We start from the raw sequence: 8,115 nt of genomic DNA, 5'->3' as shown, positions 1-8,115 counted from the left end.
GGCACCTCCGCCAAACAAAGGCGGTGGGGATCATTGCCATTAGCTCCAATTGCAGCAAGAGCATGAGCAACAGAATTACAACTACGACGAGCAAACGATACAAACTGAATTGAACTGCAATCAATCGTACAAATCTATACTACTATTAAAAGAGCAAACTTAATTTGTTCTAAACCCACACCACAAAGTGTACACTGGATAAGCAGGACCCTAAGATCAAATTAACTTAAATACATCCCACCGTCTACATCACGTTAATGGTCTGCCAATTAGATCAACGACTGAGATGAAATGTTCTGCCAAGCAGATGTCATGGTCTGCCAATCCTACTAGGGTTCCGCGGCCCCGCCCGCAGCACGCGGATCACCCACCCGCCCGCAGCAGGCGGATCGATTCCACCTGCCTCCCCCTACCTCTTCTCTCCTCGCTGCCGCTACAGGACGCCGCCGGGGTCGCTCTCATCCCTCCAGCAGCGTCAGCACCGCGGGACGCAACGGGCTTGGCCTGCATCGGCGGCGCAGGTGTCCCTTTCCTCCGTCGAGCGGCGGCGGTGGCACGGGACGTAGTAGGCTAAATCTGCGTTGGCGGCGGCGATGGGTTCCGCTCCTCCTCGTGCCGCCCCTCTCCTTTTCCTTGCTCTCCTGCCCCCGCGGAGAGGGATATGCCCTCGGCTTCATGGCCTCCTCTCTAGGGCCAGGTGGTGGCTAGAGGAAAGGGGAGGCGGAAGAAATCAACCTGGATGCTCTCGCCTTCTCGCTCTACCTAATGGTGTTGTATGGGGCTAATTTCAAACGCCTTCTCCCTGAGATCATGCTCCCCAGGTGCGTGGTGACCTTACTTGAGTACTTGGCTTTTCTGGTTCAGAACATGTGTGCTCAATCTAAGTGCTCAAATGTGAGGTTGCAAGTAGATGCTTGTTCTTTTTTTTCATAGAAACTCTTGGAATGGATGAATGCATATTATTTCTGAGCTTTCTAAACTCTAGGAACCACTGAGAATTTTGGCATTGCAAGAGAAATATAGTGTTGTGTTTATGCATCCTCATTTGGCAAGAGTTCATATTTTACTTACTACTAGTTGAATGCCCGTGCGTTGCCACGGGACTTAAAAACATGTATACATCGGTCATTCTTCTAATTTAGAAGTGCATGTCAAACATGATGGATATTAATCGATATAATAGCAACTACCAATTCTTTCTCCCGTTGCTTTCACTATCATGTCTCTTTTTTTAACGTGAAATTGTAAGAGAGATCCCTAATGTATATTTTACAAATTAGAAGTGTGTCCTTAACTTCCTATGCCATCGTCTCTTTCACTACCTTCCTTTCATCTAGAAAAAGCCCATGTATGATCACTTTGTTGAAGCAGGGTGAGTGTTGCCTCTGATATGCATGAACAGGTATGTTCATAAGTGACAGTCGCAGGTGCTTCTCCTGGTTGAGCCTCTATGGAAAAAGAGTGAGCGCAACACTGGATGAATACGTGCACACAGAATAGATTCTAAGCTCTCCACCATCATACTTGTATCCTTTCTTTAATAAAAAAATAGTAAGGATACACAAATATGATAAGGGCATGTTATTGGTCTACTAAATAGTAAATATGGTGTTCGAGATTGACCTAATTCACAACGGGCATCATTTCTTCAGGGAGAAGGCAAGGGTGCATATCTTGCTCTGTTATTCAAATATTCACAACTGAATGTTTTTTTGTGGACATCTTAATTAAAAATAGATTTTCTATCTTGCTATGCACGATCGATTTCCAAACGTGTAGAGAGAGCTACTGAACATGATTGAAGCCGCAATACACGTGATGACCCCAAAATTGGAGCATACTACTCAGAAAAAGAGGCATATAGGAGTTTATCAACATCATGATGACCACAAAAATAGACTTATGTTTCTCAGCTCTTCATGGAATTCTGTAATGTGTGGATCACTTCAAAATCGTAAATAACACGAAATAACTTTCAAACTATGAAGATAAATAAACACGACAATGTTCAGTTCTCTTTTATGTTGATCATTTTGTGTACGAGTATTCAGTTATCACTAGTAGAAAACAGGGAACTAGTCCCGGTTTCAGAGGGCCTTTAGACCCGGTTCTGAAACCGGGACAAAAGGGTCAGGACTAAAACCCAAAACCTTTAGTCCCGGTTTGCTTATGAACCGGGACAGAAGGGGCTCCACGTGGCCGCTGCGGGACGCCTAGGCAGGAGGACCTTTAGTCCCGGTTGATAACACCAACTGGGACCAAAAGGCAGCCACGGGGGGGTGGGGGTGGGTTAGGGTGTTTTGGAGGGTTAATTTAGTGGTTTGATCATATTGTGTTAGCTAGCTAATAGAGAGAAAGTGACCTATCTTTCTCCGGGCTTGGTCGACGCTAGTTACTATACGTATAGAAAGAACATGACACGCTAGCTAGTAAGCAAATGAAGGAATCATTAATTACACAAGATCGTCATGAACATATACGTACAGAGAGAAGTGACATCTCTTTCTCCGATATTGGTCAACAACAAGTTTTCATATATCTATCCGACGCTACTACATATATACAATATAACATCTCTTACAATCCCTAACATCTAAAATCCATGTCAACTTTCACATGGCATTCTCCGTCTTTATGTATGACGTGGTCAAGAAAGAATCCCGCCAATTCCTCTTGAATTGCTCGTATGCGATCATGTGGTAGGAGTTCATCTCGCATCTGCCATAACTAATTTAAAGAAGGGGGTCAATACATATATATGAATGAAACTCAACACAATTGATGGTAATAAAATAAATTTGTGAATATTGTTTACGTACTTTATATTGTTCGTTAGAGTAGCCCCGCTGAGAGGTCGAGTTTTAGATGAACTCGCAAACGTAGTATCCACATAAATTATTCTCGCCTTCCTGCCACAAGAATTTTACGAGAAATAGAGTTCAATCAAACTAATAATCAAGCATGGTAAGTGGTATTGATGAAATTAGAATCAATGAGAGATGCACGGAACTAACTAGTACTACTTACTTTGGAGTGTGTAAATCGCAACTCTCTCTGCAGACCCGGAACCATTCCGGTGAAGTTTTTCCAAACCCCGCCAGGCAAAGGAAATGATTACTTGATATCAGCAAATGAACGAAAGTTGCCGATATGGTGCGATAATGATCGATTGAACTTACTTCGGGAGCATTGCAGTCATGTTCGCATAATCCTGGGATCTTTACGTCTCGAGTCTAAAACAGTTACTATTCCCCCATCAAGCTTAATCTCTAGCAGAATAAAGTGGAAACTGCGCACACATAACTCATCAATTGCATTACTATAACCTTGAGTAAGCGAAACCGAATATGCATAAGACAGTAACACTCAATTGAAGTCGTAAGGAAAGAGTATTTTAGCATAAATACTAAATGTATGGGATTGGTGATGCGTTCCATAATGCATATCTGCTTGTTATCATATATTACTATCTAAATGACACTAATACTATAAGTGTAACATGTTACCTTGGCCACGTGTTAAAATTCCTTACATGCTATTATATGTCAAGTAGAATATAGGTGAGGCACGTTAACTTATGCTAGTATTAGTGTCATTTACTCTATCCGTTCGGAATTACTTGTCTCGAAAATGAATGTATCTAGAACTAAAATATGTCTAGATACATCCATTTTTGCGACAAGTAATTCCGAACGGAGGGAGTAGATTGTAGAGCCAACCAGACCGTGATTTTTATGAGGAAACTCTTGAAGCGGGAAAACATCAACTCAAATTCATTGCTTCATTATGAATTTAGGTGAGACTACATAGGATATATGTAGTGCGTATTAAACAAGAGTCTGCGGAGAACAAGAAACCGAGTAGTACTCATATATGTCGACGCCAATGTGGTGCATATGATACAGTGTCGTTGTCCAACAAAGTAAAAGGATTCCTATCACGGTCCCACATATGGTGAGAGTCGGTAGACGCTCGTTGTAGACACCATTTCCTATGTCAGAAACGTTCCTCATTTAGCTAGGATTACCGTGTTGGTGTATAGCTTGTCGTATGACTACAAATGTTTTTTACTGGACACCAGCCTGTTTCCTTCGGGTGGCAGAGTGTTCCACTATGGCTTTTTTCCTTCTTTATTAATCTTGAATAATTCCTTACATGAAGTGGATCTTCTGTGTGTTATTTAGAAATATATGTTGTTCCTTTTCATGAAGAATGACACAGGATGGCAATTTCACAGGTACTTGGGTGTTGGCCTATGTCATCTGATGACCAAGTGTTTTCTTTTAGTGTCATTTGAATCTCTCGTGTATCTGATGACCAAGTTTTTCCCTGTACCAGATATCATCTCGAGGGGCAACATACCGACTTGTCTGAATGCTCATGTACTGCTATCAGTCTCTGAAGATGTGAATTCGGCTGCTAACAGTGGGATGATTGGGATGTACTGAAAGCCATAGTGTATGGAGGCTTAGTGGAGTATTCATGAAATTCTTTTCTTCACTTGCAGTGGACGTATTCTCATCTTGGGCATAGGCAACCTTATCGTAGGACTTCCTCTCATTTTCCACAATGTAACAAACTTCTCTCTCTCTCTCTCTCTCTCTCTCTCTCTCTCTCTCTCTCAGACTGAATTTTCACACTTCTTTTTACTGATCATTACACAAAACTCACCCCCCAAAACTCCGAAAATCTAACATATCCTTTCGTCATCGAAAACAGATCGCCGACCTGAGAGAGAGAGAGATATCCGAGACGTGGACGGGGACGGCAAGCAGGTCGGCCACTACTGGCTGCAGCTCGGGAGGCGGTAGAAATACTGGATCGCATGGTCCTAGCCCTGCTCTCATACATGATCTTCGGGCTGTTGGGCCTCACTCGCTTGCATCGCCTGCTAGCGCTGGGAAAGGCACACGTCCATACAAGACCCAGGACATACTTCAAGACCCTGACCCTACGTCGCTGGTGTGCTCATCACGAGGCTTCTAGTGCACTACGGAATCATCAAGGAACAAGGCAGTTCGGCTGCTTCTGCTTCTCGCACGGTTGTCATCGGCGTTCGCTTATGCTGCTGATGCAGACACACGTGCATGGGCCTCATTCTTGAAAAGTATAAAACCTGCAGCATGCTCTGATGTTGTGAAGAAATGATGCAATTACTGGACCAAATAATTACTCCCTCCGTTCGGAATTACTTGTCCCGAAAATAAACGTATCTAGAAGCTTACAAAAAACCTCATAAAAGCCTTTTGGAGTGAGACTCTGAGAAATGATCATGAAGTTAATTTTCGAAACAACGATGCAAGCCCCTGAGATACAAGGCTCGGCATATTAAACTCTCCCTATACCTCCAGAAATCCTCGGTAGGAATTGCCCCTATGCATCCCAGCTGGCGGTAGACGGCAGGAGCATATGCTTAACCAAACATGCTTTCTTTTTCTCTTGTTTGTGGACGATATCCTGCTATGTTATATTCCTTGAAACAAATAAACCTTGATGTCGCTAAGGAAACTTTGAAACTCGATTTTTCTATGTGGATTGCTTGTGGAGTGCAGTATCTGAATTGAGGTTAATGTTACAAGTAGTGGTTGGAAAGGAAGAACGGAGTGTATGTACTGTAGTGTGCAGCTTGTGCTCTCTATGCTCTGTATTCTGAAGTGAGGTTTATATATGTAGCTGAGTTGTAAAGTTTACCTAGAGGAGGAGATCCCTTGATGATCTTGCCGTTAATTCGGTCTATCTCTTGGGCGCAGGGCATGCATTGCAAACTCTATGCTCCACTGACTTCATCTTTGACACAAATTGAAAAAAGAACGCCCGTGTCGTCCTCCTCCTGGGGCGACTCGGGCGGCTAGAAACCTAGCCGCCGCCGCCACCACAAACTCCCTCCTCCCCTCCCTTCTCCACCGCCGGAAGACGCCGCCGGGCTAAGCCCGGGGGCCGACGGCGGTGGCGGGGGATCTCCTCTCTCACGCGTCTTCGGGGTGGGGAGGACCCCAAGGCGTGTGGTGGCGCGACCGATCTGGGATCTGCGGCGCGGCGGATGGCGGCAGGCGGCGGGAGGCCGGCCCGTCCTCGGACGGCGACGGCTTGGCGCGGCGGAGGCCAGGGCTGCGGGCGTTGCGGATGGCCCTTCGGGCGGCGGCGGCGACTGCGGTTGATGGCGGCCGGCTTGGCTGCGGCGGCGTGCATGCTGCCTTCAGATCGGCGACGGCGGCATGGAGGGCCTGGTGGTCTCGTCGGCGGCACCTCCGATCAGATCTGTTCTGACCAGTGCAGCCGGCGGTGGTGGTCATCTCTTCCGTCAGAGGTGGTCGGCCTGAGGCTGGGTGTTTGGATCTCGGGATCCGTCATCTCGCACCAGCTGCGAGTCGGGGAGACGTAGTTGCCGGTGAAAACCGAGCCGACGGCGGGCGATGACGGCGTTCCACGTCGTTACCTTGATGAAGGCATCGTCATGTGACTACCGTCGACCCACTCGTATTGCTCCGGGGGAAACCCTAGGATCTGGTGTTCCAGACCGGACGATGGCGGCACTGCGGTGTCCTTTCTCTCTTGGGAGCGTCGTTTCGTGGAGCAGCGCTGGAAGTCAGAGGCAGGAGGTGGAGCGGCTTCGTCTTGCATGGAGCTTCGGTGGAGATGTCAAGTCATGCCTGACCGACAGGTGCTACGCTTGGTCATGCCTGGTCGGCAGGTGCTACGCACGACAAATCCTCCAAGGGCTTCAAGCTGTGTTGGCTGGTGGTACGTGGCAGCATGGCGCTGAGGTGTATCAGTGTCGACCGCGATGTGTACAGCTGTTTGCGCGCAGGGAGGAGGTGACGTTGGGCGCCGTGGTGGCGTCGACGATAGCTGGACCGAGCAAGATTGATGCATCAGTACAGTTCTGAAGATGGAGCGGTGGCAGTTGGCGGCGGCGGCCTCTGAGAGCACGCCGGACTAGTGTGTGCCCCAGACCCGGCAAGTGGCTAGGTTGGGGTCTCAGGTCTTAGATGTTAGGCTTGGCTGCGATGTCTGTTTGGTATTAGGCCCAGGCTATCTGCGCCCCTTCGTCAACTGGATAGGTGTAGCGACAGTTTGCTGCTTAGACGGCGGCTTTAGTCTTACTGTTGTATTACTTTGTAAGGTCTTGTGAGAATAATTAATAAAGTGGCCGTATGCATCGCCCGATGCAGAGGCCGGGGGTCATCCTCCTTTTCTAAAAAAAAAACTGACTTCATCTTTGTGGACCCCGGACTCGACTCGGTCATCAGCGAGCTTTGAGAAGGCGGAAGGCGGTGGAGAAGATGGACAATACAGATTGCAATTGTGCCTGCCTGTAGCTCTGCTTTGCTCTGCTTTCTGAAGTCTGAATATTTGCCTGTAATAGCTCCCTCTGTTTTTTGCTCTGTTTTCTAGACGGTATAGCTTGTGGTTTGAGGCGTGAGGTCGACTCGACTTGGGGCCTAACAAACAATCTTTCTCCTTCTGTCCACTAATGGTGAACGGAGATGCTGCCTGCCTCCTCATGCTAATGGCGGCTGGTACTCCATGTACGGCATCAAAAACCCTAGCTAATGGTGTATCACACGATCAGGACGCGACGATTCCACTCCAGCCCTCGCCAGGCAAACCCCACCGCCACGGCCGCCTCTCCGTCACCTCTCACCGCCTCCAGCTTGATCGATCGTCAACACTAGGTACTGATTGCTTGACTGCTTGACAATCACACACCAATCCAATCCGATCAATCTTGTAAGGGAAAGATCTGTGTAGTTGGTCTCTAAAATTTACTGGAGAGGTAGGAAATATGATGCCTATCATAGTTGCTGCTTTAGTTTGGAGTATATGGATGGATAGCTAGAAAACATGTTTCCTACTGCTAATGGCTTTTCAACTGTCATGTTCGTCTGAACTGGTCTACAGAAACGAGGCCTACAAAACAAACATCATGTGCGCTTGGAAAGTGGAAAGAAGCGGTTGGTGCCTGGGCTTGGTTTAATCTTACTCGGGATGGGAGGGACTGTGGTTTGGTTTGCTTGCTTTGAGTCATTCAGTGTCAGGTTTACTCTCCTGAAGATGATGGAATGCTTCTGATAAGTTTGTCCTGAATGCACATGTTCGGCTGAATAAATAAAT

The sequence above is a fragment of the Triticum aestivum genome, chromosome 7B (genome assembly GCF_018294505.1).
Source record: "Triticum aestivum cultivar Chinese Spring chromosome 7B, IWGSC CS RefSeq v2.1, whole genome shotgun sequence".
Taxonomy (NCBI): domain Eukaryota; kingdom Viridiplantae; phylum Streptophyta; class Magnoliopsida; order Poales; family Poaceae; genus Triticum; species Triticum aestivum.
Note: the sequence above shows the minus strand (reverse complement) of the source record.